The sequence below is a fragment of the Oenanthe melanoleuca genome, chromosome 15 (genome assembly GCF_029582105.1).
Source record: "Oenanthe melanoleuca isolate GR-GAL-2019-014 chromosome 15, OMel1.0, whole genome shotgun sequence".
Classification (NCBI taxonomy): domain Eukaryota; kingdom Metazoa; phylum Chordata; class Aves; order Passeriformes; family Muscicapidae; genus Oenanthe; species Oenanthe melanoleuca.
The window spans coordinates 6,022,796-6,042,783 of NC_079349.1; the positions used below are offsets into that span (position 1 = coordinate 6,022,796).

A 19,988-nucleotide genomic window follows, 5' to 3' on the forward strand; every position below is an offset into this window, starting at 1 on the left:
AGCGTGCTGCTCAAAGCCCTCAGGCAATCCTCCCCTGGGCTTTTCACTTCTAGTCCTGCAACAGCTGGACCTGAACAGCACAGAGGATCAGCAGTGACAGGGACAGCCCAGCAGCTTCAGCTTCACACATTTAAAAAACAAACAAACAAAAAAAGAAAGCGAGCACAATAGTATTTTAAATAAATGCAGAGTGATGGCTCTTCTTAGAAGTGCTGCTATTAGGCAGCAGCTTGAAAAAAAAAAATAATGTCTGATAAAAAAAACATTTTAAGTGGTGCTTGTTTACTTGCTGATTTCTTAGGTGTTTATCAGCTTGGTATGGGTTAGCAAGGCATAGCAGCACACTGAAAAATGACTTTTAAATCTCATATTGTGAGAAAATAATAGCTGGATAAGAATGCAGTGACTTTTAAAGCCCACTTAACAGGGGATATTAATGAAGATATTCCCTAACTTCTGAATTACTGATATTGATTATATCTGTATAATGAGGATGGATAGGATTTTAATTTGAGAGTTAATGCAAGAGCTGGAATAATTGGACTTGAAAACACTTCCACAACTCAGTTACTTTTATTTCTTTAGAAACGCTGACTTGAAACATATTAACAGATTACCGAGATCTTAAAAGAGAGCATCCCAAATTCCTCCTTCATGTTTCAGTGAAGTGGGTATTTCCTCAACGATTTGTCTGTAAATTTATTACAAGTGTCACACACACAAGAACGTGGATTAAATACCTAAGTCTGAGACATTGTTAATTTTGTGATACTTAATTGAAATTTTTATCCCTGAAAAACTGAGGGGCTCCAGGCAGGATCTAGCCATAATAAAAGAAAAAAAAAATCTACGATTCCTCTATTTTCTTAGGAGCCAAAGAAAGACTAGAAGCAAGCAATGCTAAAAGAAATAATAATCATAAGCATAGACATGCAAAGTTTCTTTAGTTTGTTATTAAATGATTAAATAATTTCAATCATTATAACACAATGCAAACAATTACTAGGAGCACAGGGTCACTGTCCCATTGCTACTGGTTAGTGGTGCCAGTGTAATTAATAACTCCCCTATGGATCCAAATAAAGATAAGGTTTGGCTTTGCAAGTGTACAAAGGGGAAAGCCAAACAAAAAAATTGTTTATCCACACCTCTGAAATAGAAGCACAGATTTAACAAGATGCATTTGCCAGAGAAACATAATGCCCAGAGATTAATAGCTATCTATAACAGTTATGGAGAATGACACTAAGTCTTAAATCTACTCATTGCTCCTGCCTCAATCCCCTTGCTTTTTCCTTTGCTCTACTTTTACTTTCCTGGGGTTCATGCACAAAATAAAGAAACCTTGAAGTACTTAATCTCAAACTTCCTATTTACCCAAGTTCCCGTAATAAATAACTTGAAAACAGGAAGCTCTAATGCCTTTCCATTCAGCACTAATCACTTTGGGATTTACCAATTTTTTTTTTTTAAATTAACCCCAAATTTTAGGGGAGGAGATGATGCATCTTGGAAGGGAGGTGCTTAAGACAAGAGTGAAGATTCATGCAGGTTGTTTTGCTCACAACTTTGCATACACAATCAGCAGTCAGGGTTTAGTTTATTGACAAAGTTTGTGGCAGATCAGACAAGGTGTTTGTGAGATATGGGACTTTGAAAAATGAGGTGCAATTCAGCCTCTGAAATATTCCTCCAACAATTTATTGTGGAGCCATATCTCAAACCCTACTTGGCCTAGAAACTTCAGGTTTGTTTTATTCAAGAGTCCTTGGCTAGATTCAGTGCACAGGAATACTTCAGGTAAGGTCAAAGTCTTATTTACTATATGCTCCCCCCCAGCTGGGTTTGTTTGTTTATTTTCCCCTTCCTTAAGCCATCAAACATTCCTTCAGGCTGGAAAAAGACTGAGACAGGCTCTGCCAGGGATTAGTTGCTGTGTGGGGATGTGGACACACAAACATCATCACTGCTCAATTAGCTTGACTTGCAGAAGATTAATTCCTGCTCCCCAGCTCTTCCCTGGGATCCTCACACTCGATTCACTGTCACTGGAGCCACACAGAGCCACTCTGTGAGCTGCACAGGGAAAATCCTGTTCAGAGCCAGCAGCAGCCTCCCACACCCCCAGAGCACAGGGGCTCCCCAGGACCAGGGCAGGAGATTGTCAGACCTCACACCATCCTAAGGTAGAAAGGGAAAAGCTTTGAACACAGCATTGGTTTTCTACATCACTCAGCTGCTCAACTCCAGCTTCACGTGGAGCATCCCAGACCTGCTGGAGTGTTCAGAGAGCCTCACTAACTCAGAGCAGCTGGGAGGTAGGAAAGCTTATCAGGGCAAACAGAGAGCACCAGCTCAGATCATACAGTGGGGTGGGTTTTACCCAGAGCAGGAGGGGAAGCTGAGAGTAGAGTTTCTAGAGAGTTCCATTTTATTCCAGGTATTATTCAGAAGAACAAAAATATAAAACCTGCAACTGCTGAAAGAATTAACTTCATCCTAGGTTTATGGATGCTAAATTAGCTTGTTAAAGTCTTCTGCAACAAGAGAGAACTCAGAAGTTCTAGAAGTGTTCCTCACAGCATAACATCTCCACTTAGTATCTAACATTTAGACAGACACATTATCTCACCCCTCTGATGACAGTGCTAGTTTCTGGCAGATAAAAGGCACTCAGACTTCTGAAGCCAGAAGAAAAAATGGAGGGAACAACAATCAGCAGCTCCTTGGTGCCTCTTAGGATATGGATGGTATCCAGAGCCACTACTTTGACTGAAATCCAAGGGATGAGGCACCTCACCCCCAGAAAAGGAGCCCAGGGCCCCTCCCTGACCCTCTTTATCAGCCCTGCTTCATCACTCCCATCAGGACTCCCCTGCCTGCCTCACCTGCCCTCATCTGTGCATGCCTGGGCCAGCATTGGCTGTAAATTGCCATCCATGGCAGATGGATCCAATTGCTTTTGACCTTACAATTTCAATAATCAGGTAGGCTTTTCACCTGTCACCTACCTTGACAAGCAAATTGATGTTGCAGATGGGGAAGAAAAGCAGCAAGGAGAAGGGAAGGAGAGGGGAAGGGGTGAGAAATGACAAGCTTTTCCTGTCTTGCCCCAGGTGAGTGTTGCAAATTGGCAGTGAGGGAGTCACCCAGGGTTGCCAGGCAAGGATTTGAGTATTAACAAGCATCCTTCATTGTTTTAATCCATAATGTGTAATTAACCCCTTGGAGCCACCGAGTCTGGCAGTGCTCTTGTAAGGGCTGATGTAAAAGGCAGCATGGCACACTGCACTGGGAATTCCTCACAGCCCACCATCAAAGGTTTAATCACATGCAATTTATGCCTTTGCAGTTTATTACCTATTGGGGCTTGCTGGAACCTCTCCTGTTATCATGCACCAACATGCAACAGCTCTGTGTAATCTCCAGTTGAGAGCATTGTCTCACAAGTGCCCATTCCCCACAGGAGAAAAAAAAAATAAAAAGCCAACCAATAACAAGGCATTTTTAAAGAGTCTAGACTGTAAATTGAATGGGAGGAGGTGGAGGCTGAGAATTGAAGATATGAATGTAGCTCCTTTAATACAGGAGATCATGCATGCATAACTTGCTTTAACTCTTGTGGCAGTTTTGGAGCACACAGAGGGATGTCTGAACAGAGAGGTTTGACTTTTCTGGGCTCTAAAATACTTCCATTAAATATGTATATATCACTTTTCCCAGATGGAATTTCTTTATACCCAATATATGCATTGTAGCAGCAGGTAACAACAGAGGAATATTTATTAAGATAAACTCTACAGCAGCAGGCTGTCCAGAGGAAACTGCTGAGACTCAGTTTGTGTGTGGAGTGTCTGCTCCAAGGTAGAACAGAAAAAGCAGCTTCACTCCTGGCTCCAGTGCTGGTTCTGCACAAGTCCATCCCCATGCACAACACTGATGAGCTGAGCCTGGGGAAAGTCACAATACCAGCCCAAATTTCTTTGTACTTGAATAAATAGCAGATTCTAGCTATCTGGGGACATCTCTGTCAGGTTCTTTTTTTTTTGCACTGCTGCTAGTGATGTTCTTTTAAAAGACAAGACCAAAAAAAAAAAAAAAATCCAGAGAACACAGGAGCCAAGATTCTCACAAAATCAGTGAAGTAAAGAAGTTGGGATTTAAATATTGCAGAAAAATCTCATTAAGATCTCAGTCTGGGTAGCAGTGAACTGGGGGAAACTGAAATATCTTTAGTTCCAAATCCAGAAGTTAATCACCTAAAGTACTTTATTTGTTCCAAAGAGTCTGCTGAGACACCTGACCCACGAGAGCCCTGCCTAGACCACCAACTAAAGCACAGAGAGCAGGCAGATAAAGGGAGCAAAAATGCACTATTATGTTACAGATCAGGAACAAGGCAATTAAGTGACTTTATATCACAGGCAATATATATTTAAGTGGCTTTAAATCACAGGCAATATATAACAGAAATGAGGGATGAATTTAGACCTCCATAACTGTCATCCAGGATTATTGGCACAAAGCTGGCACACGGTGCCAGGGAGAAGCACAGAAGAGTCACCCAGGAGTCACCGTGTTAGAAATGATGGACAGCTCCCAGATAACAAATGCAAATAGATCTTCATTGCAAAACGTGGCAGGATGTTTTTCACATTATCACCTTTCAAAGGCAAGGTCTCAGTGCAGGGATGCTTCCAAAGAGAGGATTTACTTGTTCTGCAGCAAACGCTGAGCAGGGAGTGTGCCTTTGCTGTAGCAATGCCACGGGAGGAGGAATGGGAGAGACACAGGAGCTCCTCCAGCAACAAGAGACACCAGGATAACACGGCAGAACATCTGTGGTGGGAAATGTCTTCTCCAGGGGTGACTCAGCTCTTCTGCTTTCTGGTTTACAGAGGGGAAAAAAGAAGTTAAGGTGTTTTGAGATTACAGAAGACCATCAGTAGTGTTGAATGCTCGCATTAAAAGAAAAAAAAAATGTTGGAAAGAATCCAACCAAACAGGCATGTTGCTCCATTCCCACTCAGATTCCGTGTCTCACATCCCTCCTGCGGGGCTGTGTGCCTTTCAGCCCGTGTCAGCACCTCCTTTGTTCCTGCGGGGCGGGCTGAGGATGCCCGTGCCTGCCAGCGGGGCATTTCCCGGGGAGGCAATCAATTCTGCATTCAGGGCTGCACAATGCAAACTCTCGTGGCACGGGAAGCAGAGGTCACACAGCATTCCTGCTGCTAGCCCTGCCTAGGCTTTCACACTGCAAGGTGGGGTCCCAGCTCGTGTCCTCACTTCCCAGCCCAGCACGCCCTCCCTGCTGGATTTCCACCCAAAGCAATCCCCAGGGCTGGAGTGACTGCTGGATGTCATCAGGGACCAGCTGTAGAAGGAGAAGCAGCACTGGGCTGCTGGTGAAGGCTGGGATGCTGCTGAGCTCAGCTGGGCTGGAAGCAAAGCCTGCTGCTCCTTAGAGGTGTCTGGAGGGGTTTGTGGGGACCAGCTCACCTCTCCAGTGTTTAATCCACTGCAAGGTGCACTCCAGCTCATCCCTGTCCTAGATGTAGTTAATTACCTCTGAGTAGAAACAACTCCACCAAGAGAGAAAAAGACAACATCTATAAGCTAAAAGCCCTTATTCTGATTTTCCAGACTCCTCACACATCCTTTTCCCCCACTTTGAACAGCTACTGTCACATCAAAGTTCAGAACATCAAAGTTCATAACACAGCTATCCACCCAGGAGCTCATCACGTTTCTCATAACCAGGAAGCAATTTGGGCTCTGACTTCTCTGTTCTGGGATCCATGTCAGCAAACCTCTCTTCCCAGGTCATTCCTCATGTATCCAAACCCTCTCCCTGCACTTTGAGAGAGGCCATGATCAGTAACGAGCTGCTAAGAGGAAATCAGTCATTAAACTGGGAATATCCAAAAAACCCCATATCCAGTTTAGGGTGAGCAGAACTTTTGTAATCTTGGCTGCCTGGGTTTCCATTGCCAGACACACACACCCAGAAATCAAACATTCCTCTGCACTTCACAGGAGGGATTGTGACAGAGCAAAAGCAGCTCTGTGGGTGTGTTTCCCTATCTCCCCTTTAGCCTTTTCTCTTGGCACCTATTAAGAAATCACTGTGCATTATTAAGGTATCTCTTAATTAGCATTAACTACATTACAGTCCGATTTTTTCATAGGCAAACCAGATCTCTTTACAGCTGCATAATGTCAATAAATATCAGATGAACCTCAACCTCACATATGTTCCTTCCTTAGAAGGAAGTGTAGCTTAAATTTGGAGCGTCCATCATGCAGATGGAGACCTGATACAGAAATTCTACTTTGCCATCATCTTCTGGCTGCTGCCTGAGTGTGAGTGCAATGTACAAAGCTGAGCTGAGCAGAGCACGTCCTAGAAAAGGGTATGGAAGCTATTAAAGTTTAAAATGCAATCATGTGCATGGAAGAGAGGTCATTCCTTCATACTGCTTTGAGTTCAAGGAAAAAAGAAAACAGGAAAGTATCTCAGCTGATTAGAAGAGGCCAGTGGAAAAGGACTAGAAAATGGGAGAGGTGGGGGAGAGATCCCAAAATAGCTGAGACTGCAGTGTCCACATGATGCCCAGAACAAGGAGCAGGGCAGCTTGGTCAGGTCACTGCCAGCCCTGGCACTTTCTTCACCCTCTGCTGGCCTCAGCTCACCCAGAGAAGCCAGGGCAGGGCAGGGCAGGTTACACAAGTGTGCACAGGATTTCTTCACAGCCATTCAGATTTCTAAGTGAAAAATGCCAGGTGAGATGATACAGCTCATATGGAAATAATCACTCACTGGTCAGGGCTGACCTCTGTCCTTCCCCTGGGTGGAGCTGCCAGCACAGGGCAGGGATGCACAGGGACAGGGGGACAGAGTGGGGACAGCTCTCCCACCTCCCCACAGGTGAAAATACAGAAAAGACAGAGCTTACCATCATGTGTCCCTCCCCAAACCTGAGGACAGGCTTGAAGGAGGAAATTGAGCTCCCAGATGTTCCACAAGGGAGCAGGTCAGGAGAGGCAGCCTGCTGTATTAATGAAACCAGGACAAATAGTGCCAGAGGTGAGGAACACCCCACCTCCACCCCACCCCATTGCTCCCTTCCTCACCTTCCACTTCCACAAAACTTCTCCACAAATAGAGGGCTGTTATTTTTTAACAGCAAAACTCCAGAAAAATGGGGGGAAATGTTGAACTGTGCCTCTCCAGCAGCATAAATATCTACATATATTTTTCAGAACAGAATTGATTCTCAACCCGAGTCTGTCAAGCTCCAATATTGGTTAAGACCTGTGGAGGCAATAATTTATAAATTACCAACAGTAGCAAACAAGCAGCTTTTTCAGCATCTGCCATTGCTGGTGATAAAAAATATATGCAAAGCTCTGGAAATCACCAAATGTCACCTGAAGAAACATGCCAGGATGAGTTTCCCCATCCATCAGAGTGACCAGCATGTCTAACCACAGCTCAGAGCAGCAGAAAACAAATGCTTCCAACAAGCTGCTCTGTATTTGCTCTGGTGACTAACAGCTCGGGGGGAAAAATTTGCAAGCAATTTATGAGTGGAAAAAAAAGGTAACACTTGAATATTATTCATTACAAATTATTCATGCTCTTTTTCATGCAAGTAGTCTGCCCATTCATCAAAATTTTTGCTCCATCCAGGGCTGGGAAACAAGCTGTTACTCATTTTTATTTTCTTGTATTGCACTCAAGGTATAATATATGAATAAAGTAATATTCTGCTGGTGCACAGGCAAAGGACAGAATTACAGAGTGGCAAACTGCAGGCAGCAGAGCTGTGGGGCTGCAGGCAGCAATCCTGGGGAAGGGACAGCACTGTTGGGGTAAATCCACACAGGAAGGTCTGCTGTCAGTGGGGGAAAGCCAGGCTTTGGATTCACCCTCCTCCAGCAGTGGGGATCAGTGGAAAACCTGCAGAATCTGCCAGCACCCAACACAGAGGGTCTCAGAACACCAAGGAGCCTCCTTGTCCTGCTGGAGGGCTGAGGGCACAGTGTGTGGCCATGGGGACTCCTCAGGGGTGCAGGGCAGGGATGTGATGGGCAGGGTGTGTGGCCATGGGGACTCCTGGGATGCAGGGATGTGATGGGCAGGGTGTGTGGCCATGGGCACTGCTGGGTGTGCAGGGATGTGATGGGCAGGGTGTGTGGCCATGGGGACTCCTCAGGGATGCAGGGCAGGGATGTGATGGGCAGGGTGTGTGGCCATGGGGAATCCTCAGGGATGCAGGGATGTGATGGGCAGGGTGTGTGGCCATGGGGAATCCTCAGAGATGCAGGGCAGGGATGTGATGGGCAGAGCTGGTCCCAGCAGCCCTGGCCCTGCTGTGCAGGAGGGAGGAGCAGGGGCAGAGGCAGAGGCAGCACATGCACCTGCACAGGACTGAGTCATGGCATGTGGCAGGTACCAGACAGGCCTTTGCATGCAAATCATTCCATCTGCATTGGTGGTAATTGCCTGGGCGAACCCAGCACCAGGTGGGTGTTATCCTGGGCTTGTTAGACTGCTGATAGAAAGGGGGAAAAAAAAGAAAAAGAAGTCAGGCTTGCTTATGCATTCCTGTTTTGTTGTTTTTCCATCTCATTGATTAAAATGTGAGAGTGAATTTAGCCTTAATGAATGTCAAGGGCTCTCTTGCTGGAAGCAGAACTAGTTCAGGCGGTGCTCTGCAAACCTTGGGCTGTGCCAGGGCAGAGTGCCCTGATATGGGAGCTCCAGCACTCCAGAGCAGGGCATGGGGATGGGATCCCGTGTGCTTGGGCTGCCCATCGAGGGGGAAGCAGTGGGAGAGCCCAGCCAGGCTGGTGTGGAGGTGCCAGAAATGCCATGACCATCATTCTGCTCCTGCAGCACCCACCAGCCCAGCCAGAGGCAGCAGCTCCTGCTCTGCCCTTGCAGAGTGAAGTGTTTACCTCGAGCCCTGCCTCCTGCAGCAGCTGGAAAGTAGGCTGAAATACAGGAAACATGACATCATTTGCCTTCTCCCAGCACAAGATAGATTAGCTCCTTTGTAAGGGGAAGCAGCGGTGAGAAACACACACCCCCAGCAGTAAATTCCACTATTACAGAGACACATTTATTGGGAGATAACAAAAGAAAGCTGCTTCTGCAGTGACTTTTTGGACAGAAAAGAGAAGACATCTATTTTATTCTTTTGAAGTAGATGCTGTGTAGGAAATGGCTAGCTTTTTACAGCTGGCTGTGTTTTCAGCTGTAGCTTTCCCCAAACCTGCTCCTGAAGCTATGTGCTATATGAGTCACTCCATCAAATAAAGAGCAATAATAAGTTATTGTGAGCACCAGGCTTTTAGATTTCTCAGTCTTCTCATCTGAGGAATAAAAATTACCCCCTTCCTGACTTCTTAACTTTGTTGGCCAAACTTTAAAGCTGTGGCTGAAAACCAAGCAAAACTACCAAGTATGCTACTGTAGTGCAACTGGTTTCATGTAGTTCAAAGTCAACATTCCTGGGTTCATTTCCCAGCTCTGCCATGGCCTTTTCCTTTTTTTTTATATTAAACCTTCACTGAGCCATTTGATGAATTTCTCCTTTGAAAACAAGCCTGTCCTGAAGGACACCAGGAGGTGCAGGAATTCATACAAGCAAATTGCTTTAAATCATTCTTTGCTTCTATAGAAAGTCAAATAAATAATGAAATCAGTTGCTTCTTCCTGAAGAAATTAAAATTTAAGGAGAATGTAACCCCACCATGGCTGTCACATCCAGCAATTTTTTTAGGATAGAGTGCAAAGCTGGTCAGATCAGGGCCTTTGACAGGCCAGCCTGGGTTATTTCTGGGAATATTGCACAGATTTTCTGCAATTATGCTCTTGCTGCAGTGTTTTCTGCATTTTGCTGTTTCTTACACCAAAATCTCCCTCCCATCACCCAGCCCCATCCCTGCAGCTCTGCTCCTCAGTGTTGGATGGCTGGGGACAGGATGCTGTGTCCCAGCAGGAGGACATGCAGTGTTGGCACTGCTGTTTGTCTGCAGCAGCTGATGTAGCTCCAAGCCTTGCACTTCACACCCAAACAGAGAAAGGGAAGCACCTCTGTGTGGCCCTGCACACACTGCTAATTCCCACAGAGCTGGGGAACCTGACAGGAAGGAGTTTTTTTTTGAGAGGGCAGATGCTGGTGAGGTCTGATTTTAGCTGGGAAATGCATTATGCATCTTGGACCTTGGGGAATCCATGGAGAAGGCTGAGAGAGGCTGGCAGTGAGTAGCTATTAAATATATTGCTGCCATTACTACTGTTGAGAAGGCAGGTACCAGAATATCATTGAGGGGGGCTGAAGAGGAGAAATGCAAGCAAAATACAGGTATCACATAGGAAATTAAACCATCTCCAGAAAGTAACTCAGGGAAACTCAAAGTGTGGTAAAACGAGCTGGAACAGGCAGTTTTTCTGCAAATGTTTCCACACTGACCCCTCCACCTGCTCCTCAGGCACCATCAGAGCCCCACTTTGCACTGCAGTGATGGTTAAACCCAGCAGGAGCACAGCAAAGCAAAGGTTATGTGCTCAGTGTGAGATTCTGCTGCCAAAGGAGCTCATTGACTCCAGGGGTCCCTGGGTCAGGGATTTGCTTGTACAGATTTGGCTGGAGCTGTTCTGGGAAGGATGTTGGCTTGTTCTCCTGCTCTGCTTGTGCAGCCAGGTGTTCTGGGAATATCTGGCACCACCACACCCTGTGAGCACTGGTTCTCAGAGGTCAAATTGCCATGTCCCCAAGGACTCTGCAGTTTGGAGGAGGAGGTCTGGGGGCAGGAGCAGGCAGAGTGCAGGGCTCCCATTCATTTCCTGCTTTTGGCAGCATTACTTCCTTAGAAAAAGAATTAAGGCCATTCTAACCATTCTAGAATTAAAGACTCCACCCAAAACCTAGCGAGGAGAAAAGAGAGATTCCCAGTGAGCCTGAGAGTCAGCCCACAGTGTACGTTGCTCTCCTGATTTATTGGAGACTGAAGCTCACACTCCCATGGGATCTCCAGCAAAGAACAAATGAAATTAAGGCTGCTGCCTTTGGAAATCAGATTTCAAGACAATTAACTGCTGCAAAAAAACTTGCTGTTCACATCACAGTCCTTAAAACTGCAAAATTCTGCCTTTTATTCCTCAGAGGTGCTGCAGTAGCTCATATTCCTGTTAATACAAATAACTCTTTCCACTCTTAAATACCCCTCTAGCTTTCACCCCTCAGCTTTCTCTGTTAGTGTCCTAGATCTGTTACCAGCAAAGCATCCTTATAATTCCCTGTAAAGATTGTCATAGGAAAGTAGATACCACATGATCTAAATGCTGCACTGATGGGAAGTAAACCACTGCATTCTCACTTAAAAAGTGATGGCATTCAGGGCTCCTGTCAAAATCTGGATCTCTCTGTGCATGGGATGCAGACTTCCAGCAGATAACCCCTACACAAAAGGCAGAAGGAATTGGAATAAAGGTGTGTTGAAAGAACCCCTTTTATTCCACTTTGTTGAAAGAAGAAGAACTTTAGACATGTTCCCACTCCTTTCTCCTAAGGAAATCAATGGGACTATTGTCACAGTTTTCAAAAGCAGCAAGATCAGGCCTTTCACTGAACACACCAAAACAGAAAGGAATACACTTTCCCTTCCCTGAACAGTGCTGCTGTTTGGACAGGTGATGCTGTGCCAGCTGCAGCACACAGGACATCACAAAGCCAATTACACTGAGAAAATTCCATGCATGGGATTTTCCAGCAGCCAGGCCCAGCTCAGATGGTCAAATCTGTCTGGATGGCAATGAGGATAAATGTTTGCCACCCACCTCCCTCCTGCAGGGACAAGCAGGTAGATGGAGGCTAAGCTCTTCCCATGCTTTTCTCTCTCACAACTCTATATCCTAGGCAATTCTGAAACAAAGCTGCTTCTATCCCAAGCTAGACTGGAAGATTCCCAGAGGAAATGTCATTTATGCTGGAGTGCATGCCAGGCTGCAGTGTGGCCCAGCCCTCAGCAGTAGAAATCCAGTGCATCCTTGGCTGGAGAGCACAGGGCACACACTGGGATCTGCCATCTGCAACCTGCTGTCAATGGCATGGGCTTTTGATGGATGAGCCATTGGCTTTACCACGTGCTTCCATGGGGCACACAGCTCTGTGTGCTGCTGGGGAGCAAGGCAGAATCCCCCAGAGCTCAGGCACAGCTCCCAGCACGCAGGAGATGGAGGTGCTCTCCTGTGGACACTGCTGGATGCTTGTGAAGAAACTTAATCTGTTTTTTTTCCCAAGATGTTGACTTTTCTCAGCTCCAGCTTGGATCTTTCCCAGCCTGGGGATCTTCCTCAGAGACAAGGGAAGGTAGAAAGAAAACACAGATAGACACCTGGTGTTGACCACTGAGCTGTGTGAGTGTCTGGTGATGTTTTGCAGAAAGCATGTTTTCAAAGAGGTGTTGCCTTCTTTGACCAATGAGTCTTTTCTACTTTGTTTTTCCTGATCTATCCTATATATATGCCATGACTTTTCAATAAATCACTCTTTCTTGCTACCTGGAAGGAGTTTTGTTGCTGTGTTATTCACTGCGACATTCTCTGCAAATATTCCTGTCCTGTGGAGCGTGGGGTGAGCAGGGGGTGAGATGTCCCCCAGGCTGGGAGGTGTCTACAGCCAGAGGGTCCTGCTGGAGCCCTGACACAGCCCCCTCCACCCCCAGGACAATATTCATGCACATTCAGTCCCTGAGGTGCCATCAGTGCTGCTGGTGGAGGGTTTCTCCATGGAACAGCCCCATCCTGGCTGATGGCCAAGGAGAGCACAGCTCTCCCAGCCCTGCACTGATGCCAGCCCCATCCCAACCCCTGCACCTCCCCAGCAGCTTTCCCTGCACACCCCTTCCTCAGCATCCCAGTGTGCTCAGCAACACAAATTAAACGATTCCCACCAGGCTGGGCTGGCCCTGGGCTCTGTTTGTGAGCAGGCCAGGGCTTGTGAGGCAGCACCTCCCTGCCTGCAGGGAAGCTGGGCTGCCTGTGGCTTGTCAAACCACGCTGGGGCTTCAGCTTCCCTCCAACTTCCTTTGAAAAAAGCAGCCCCAAGGTTTCTCTTTCCCTAGCTCACATAGAGGGAAATTTGTGAGAGGAAGTGAGGCAGGTAGATTTACCTCCACAGGGTTTTAGGGATCTACCTGGTCCCTACAGCCTCCTGTCTCCAGCACAGGGAGTGATGTCCCACGTGGTCAAGTCCTATTCCCCCTTTATCTTTTAATTTCCAGCCCTGCAAACAAGTACATCTGCCAGGCTGCATGTAAACAGAGTAATGGGTTCTCTGGCCAGCAGGAAGGTATGACTCATTAATTGCTTTACACCACACTGCAGAAGTCCATCAGCATCTGCTCTGCCCAATCTCCTTGTATTCATTTTTCAAAAGAAGTTTCTGTGTGCTCTGCCACTGTTTGCTATGCAAATTTTGGTGTTAATTGCACCAAAATGAGAAACATATTACTTAAATCAGTGCACTCCTCAGATGGGCATCAGTGTGTGTGTGTGATATTCTGCCAGATGTTATTTTATTACTGCAGTTTAATACCTAACCATCTGCTTCCTTCTTATTTTGTCATGGTTTGTATTCTCCCTGGGACCTCTTTTCTGTTACACTGGCTTTTATCATCTGCATTATGTATTAGTGTGGCCAGGGCTAAAGGCTGGCTGTATCCAGAGCATGGGATTTGAGCAGAGAAGCAAATGAGCAGCAGATCGTTAAAGGAAGAGAATGGAACTGATACTCCACTTGGATCAAAGAACAAAGTTGATAACAAAAAGATAAAATCAGAGTTGAATGATCAGGGATTAGCTACAGTGATTCCAACTCAGAGCATGCTATGCTCTGGCAAGCATCTTGCAAGTTGCACCACCTTGTAGCTTAAAAAATGCCTATAACATCTTAAAGCCTAGGAGGGATGGACTGGGAAAAAAATGTATTTTATGCACTTATTTGAAATTGCCTTTTTTTGCTCCTTTCTCTCTCCAGGCTGCTCCATGCTGCAAATGCCCAAACACAGACAAAAATAAGAGACAGGATAAGGGATTTTAGCTCAATTTTCCTCTTGCTTGCACCAGTTACCAATTTGAGCCCTGGCACCTTGAGGGCACTGAGGTGCAGCTGCACAGCTGCTCACACTGTGGCTGCATGAGGGCAAGTGAGAACAGAAGGCAGTGGAGAAATGAAATTATGAAGATGAATGCTGCCATATTTCAGGAGGACAGTACTGCTAACAAAGACTGGGAGAAGGAAAAGCCCCATTGAAGATGGATGTTCAATGGGGGTTGCCCAAACACAATGAATAATTGGAATCACAGGATGCTTGCCTTGGATGTACACATTGCTACCTGAACTGCTTCAAACCCACTTTATAAATATTTCCCTGAATATTTCCCTGGTACACTTTAGAATTGCACATGTGTGTGCAGGGAAGGGAAGATGTTGAGCCAAAGAGACACAGGAGCATAAAAGTGAAAGCAGCAGTCAGATAGAAAATCTCATTGTTATTTCTCTTCCATTTTTAAAGACAACTAGAAAATGTTTACAATTTTTCTCATAATTTAGATGGAGATGTTTTCAAGGGTTTAATGGAGCACCAAAATCCAGGAGCCCACATTTGCCAGGTTCAGTGGAGGTCTTTGAGGCAGTGTAACATTCCTGCTCTAGAGAAGAGATGAGATGGTTCAGATAATTCATTTTATGAACACATAAAGCAATATTTTCAATAATTCTGTCTAGTTTTCCATTTTATTGACTAGTAAGAAATACTGGATAAAAACAACCTGACTTTTTTGTAAAATTCCACTGGCCATACCCAGCACTTCAAAGCCTTGAAGCATCATACAAATAATAAGTGTAGGTAATTTTCCAGTACACTAGAGAGCAAAGAGTGCAGCATTTAGTGGGAGCACAAGGTATAAATCCCACTGGTTTGGGGACCATATTACACCAGGATTGTGTCCATGCCATGCTATCCCATTTGGCCCAATGGTGCTATAACTGTTATGAACATTGCCCTGGAAGGCCATAAAACAAAACCAGTTGTGTAACAGTAACCCATTTCTGGCTCCCTTTCAGTTAAGAACAAAATTAACTTTCAATTGATTAGGAATTAAAAGCATGGCAGGGAATATAACCCAAATGCACTGCTCAAAAGGCAACAGACCTGAGCACCAGAAGCTCCTGCATCCAACCTTCAAAGCTATTAACCCTGGCATGAATTTTTATTTAGTGTTAATTAGGGGACTGGCAGCAAAAATCAATTAATTAATTACATCTCAGATCCACTGGAAAGCATAATGGAAATCAAAGAGAGTTAGATTATTCTGCCTCCATGGAGGAAAGGCTGCTGCACAGCCCTGGGTGATGGCACTCCCTGTTTCTTTAATTGAAAAGAAACAAGTGTTAAAAATTTAAAATTTAAAAATTAAAAAAAAAATCTGAGGAAGATAATTTCCCCTAGCTGGAAACACCAAATACCTCCTTGACTTGGCCTATCTGTCAAGGACTCCTGCTTTCAATTTTGCCTCTGGAGCTCTCTAACCCTGGGGATTTCTTGCACCAGTCCTGCAAAGTTCTGCCTTACAGAGCAGCATCCACCCCCTGCCACAGCTCCAGGTTATGGCACTGTGCAGGAGGTGCAGAAGGTGCCCAGGGCAGATGATTCTGCAGGAGTCCCAGCACGTCACCATCTCCCCCACACACACGTGGCTGTTTCATCTATTTCAGCTAAATTATGTGCGAGGTTTGGTTTGCTTGGGTTTTGAATGCCCAAGGTACAATTAGCTAACGTGGCTGGCAGTGATTAGCGGGTGCTAATTACAATAGAATTCCTGTCAAATTACACGGTGCATAAGTACAGCCTGACAAACTAGCTCAGTTTTTAGGGAAGAGGGGGTGAGTGGAGGGGCTGGCAGTCTCCAACATTAACACACCCCCATCTCAAACCGTGTTTCAGGCAGCCAGCTGCCACTGAGGGACTTTTATTTGGGCAGGACAATGACATTTGTCCCTTTTGGCTTCAAGAGATGAAAATCAAGAGGTGAGCAAGCATGTGTGTTTGTGGTGGGCATCAAGAGCCTCCCAGAGCACAGAACTGCTGTGACAGCGTGAAAACCTTGAATTTCATTGCAGGGTGTTTGTGCTGGTTAACAAGGTCCTGAGTGCCCTAGTTCCAAGTGTTGTGATGGAGCTGCTCAAGAGGCAGCACTGTGCTCCCTGCCAGCCCAGGAAGGTGCTGGTGCCAGAGCCTTTGCTCCAGGAGAACAGCAGAGGGAAGCGGCTCCACCAGCGGCACCGCTCAGCCCATCCGTCAGTGCCAGCACAGAGAATAAATATTTATAAATGCTGTGTCAGGTCTAATGTGATAAATTGTCTCCAGTCATCGCAGAGATGGTTCAAGATGTGTTAAGCTGGTTTTAAACATTTGGCTCAGAAAATGTCTGAGTGTGGAGTTGAAGGAGGAGGAACAAGAAAAAATCCCCTCATGTGCCTAAAAGAGGACAAAGCATTTACCTGTTTGACTTTGTACCATGCTCCTGGCCCTGTGTTTGTGAAGTGCAAGTAACCTGTCGAAGTACATTAAAACTCTCTTGACTTACCCCAGTTTATTGTAAATATTACAGCAAATCCATTGTAAACAGCAGCAAGAGGCTTTTGGGAACCCATTAATCAAAATAAACTGCTCTGGAAAATGCCTCTGCTCAGCTTGTTTAACTAGTGCTGCAGCTCCATACTGCATAGCTGATTTCAAAATATACAATTTATTGCCTTGGATGTCTTTGCTCAGAGCTAGAACTAAATTCCTCTGGGTACTTTAACATACAGTTAATCAAAGCACAATGCCACCCCTATCATATTTACAATCTGGCAGGCAATTAGTCAATAATAAATAAAATGCATTGGAAAGACAAATGATATTACTGTGTATGTATCAATGGGCTTATAGGCTCAAAAGATTTATCAGTACCACCGGAGAGAATAAATATTTATAAATGGATGTGTCACTCATAAAGTGATAAACTATCTCCAGTCATCACATGAAGAATGCATATTTTCAAGTTGACATACTTTATTATCTACCTAATCATTTTTCAAAAGGTGTTTTTCAACTTTATTAGCCGTACTTAACAACTGGAGGAACTTATTATCATCATCACTGAATTGAGGTTGTGCAGCAAAGCCCCACTCAGGATCTCCACTGCAGGCTGTACAGAGGGAATAATAGATTCCCTTTCTGCTTTGGCCCCAGACTACTGAAGGACCTGCAAACCCTATTTCTGTGAGCAGAAACACTTTAAAAAGATTAAAACCCATAACCTTCCCCCAAATAAAAATTTCAACAGTCACAATGTTTAAATTTCAAATGCCATTGACATACAGATACTGGAAACCCATTGGGACTCAAAGATTTTGATTAGTTCTACCACAGCTCCCTGCTGGGAGAGAGCAGAATTTGAAACATCAGTATAAAAAAAAGTATTTTCCCTACAATTCTTTTCTCACCATCTTCAAAAATAGGAGCCCTGTTTATACCCAGTCCTGACAATCTAAATGAGTGCCTTAGAGTGTCCAAACTAAGGATGTGTTTTAAAACCCACTGATTTTTTTGTGTAAATATTTAAATAAGAGTACTTTTTAGGAAAGTAGCTTGTGTTAGCAAAAGTGTGAATGAAGTTGTATTTGCATAAAATTTAAGCCAATATAACTGCATCCACACACAGAAATGTTCACAGCAACCACACAGAAAACCAGTAATTCTTTTCTGCTTACATCCTCACCAACAGATCATTAGCTAATGATTAACTCCCAGCCACATTTATTTATAGAACTTTGATTTTCATCTTATCTTATTATATTATATTTTATTGACTGAAGAGCTGGAATGGTTACATTCTGACTTATCCATGCAACAGTTTTAGGGCCATTAATAACCCAATAACGAAGCTTTTCCTCAGAGCTGGAAATTCCAGGAGCTTGGTCCTTGCATGACTCCAGCCAGACACCACATGCTGTGAGGACAGATGTTTGGATGGCTGCTGCACCTCTGGATTTCCCTGCCCCGGGGGATGGAGCTGTACTTGGCATGCACATGGAAGCTTCTGAGTAAGCAAAGGAAACTGGATATTCCCCACAATTGCAAATCCACCATGCCAGTTAGACCTGATAAAATTTTAAATGCTCCCTTGAATGAAGTTTTTTAAATGCTGCTGTTGTTATCCCGCTCATTTTACACCGGAGTTTGGCAGCGGGTGCCATTAGCGAACATTCAGTGTCAACAGTGTCATGATGTTGCTCTTAGAGATGTGTCAAGTACCATGGCGTGATCTTGTTGCATTTAAAATTAACCACAGCAGTGAGGCTGTGCCAATTTCTTGCATTAGATCCAGAATGAAGCCAGCAAACGTGTCAGGTGCACGGAGCGTGTCTCAAGAATGAACAAGCAACAAAGGAAAACTCCTTTCTTCTGCTGCTGTTTTCTTTGCAGCACATCTTGTCACACAGATTAATTGTTAGGGAAAAGCCTTTCTTCTGCTCTGCTGTGCTGAGCAGCCTGCCTCTGCACGGGGAGAGGAGAGGTGGTGGCCAGCCCAGGGCCCAGAGCCCTGGGAATGCTGTAAGGCAGCCACTTACAGCCTGGGCTTCACTCCTCATTTATTATTCTCCACAGAGCCTTTGCAGGCAAGACAGGAATTTAGATAAACCACACAGATCTGGTTCCCTAGGATAAGGAAAGAACCTCTTTCTTTCAGAAGTGTGGTGCCCAGGCCATGTTAGTTAGCAGATCTGACTAAATGTGGTCTTTTTCTTTTTCCTGACGTAGTCACGGAGTTTCTCTCTGCAAGTCATTTCTCTGTCTAAATCTTCAGTTTCTTGGAAACCACATGACTGATGGTCCTGACTGCTTGAGCTTGAGATAATCTATTGCACTTCAGCTGCAGAGTTGCCCACTCAGCGTTATACATGGCTCTGGTTTGCACCACTTGTTTTACGAGGTATAATACCAGCTTTATATCCTTTGGAGCTGAAATGCTGACAATTTTTTTTCCTCTATGATTCAGACCAGGGGAAAGAAATGCATTTGTTGAAGTGAGAAATTCTCACGTTAAACCACTTTAACCTTGTTTATTCACATGAGAAGATTTAGGATAGAATCTCTGCAGTGTGTGTGCAGAACCAGGGCTGGGCAGAGACCTGACATGTCAAACACCAAGATCAGTTTGCCCAGGGTCACTGGGGCTGGCAGCAGGACTTGTGTGTGACCTGGGGGCTTTGGCAAGTCCAGTCACCTTCAAAGCTTTTGAAAACACGCAACTCTGTTCCTGTTTCACAGCAGAATGATGGAGACCTTGCCTCCTGCTTCTTGCACAACTGGGCTGTTATTACATCATTCACTGCAAAAGCTGCTGGAGCCTCAGTCCTGGGGCTCAGCCCAAAGCCCTGCCCAGCTGCTGTGAGTGCAAGGGGGAGCTCACTGCCAGGTAAACCTGGGCACAGGGCACTGGGGGCACTGGGGGCACTGGGGTGTGAGCAGTTCTCCTCCTGTGTGAGCAGTCCCAGCCTTGCTTTGTCTGGCTGGGATGAGGCTCACTTGCTGTCTGACCCAATGGAGATGTTTCCTAGGGAGGAGAATTTTTTCGAGAGCTTGCAATAAAGCAAACTGCTGGAGGCAAAATAACAAAACTGGGAGTATGAGCTCTTCCTGTGGGTCAGCTGAAGCTAATGCTTTGAAAAGAGCAATCTTTCATCCAACTGCATCTCAGCAAAACATTTCCAAGACAGATATCAAGCGACCTGCCACAAATCACCCAGGAACTTAGGTTAGAGCTGAAATGCTGAGAAAATCTGAGCACAGGGAATAGTGGCTGAGCTCATACATGGGAGAGAAGACTTATGCTGTGAAAGGTTATTCTGGTGTTCAGTAAC

At 45.2% G+C, this 19,988-nt stretch overlaps 1 long non-coding RNA gene across 1 annotated transcript in view; it reads right to left on the minus strand.

Moving 5' to 3' along the window:
• Window positions 1-4,403: 4,403 nt before the first annotated feature.
• Window positions 4,404-19,988, minus strand: part of LOC130259747 (uncharacterized) — a 74,104-nt gene continuing 58,519 nt past the window's right edge. Inside the window, exons 6-8 of the long non-coding RNA XR_008841693.1 lie at window positions 7,135-7,315; window positions 6,957-7,052; window positions 4,404-4,887 (exon numbers count right to left, since the gene is read on the minus strand). This is a non-coding gene — a long non-coding RNA (uncharacterized LOC130259747). The remainder of the gene's footprint in view (window positions 4,888-6,956; window positions 7,053-7,134; window positions 7,316-19,988) is intronic.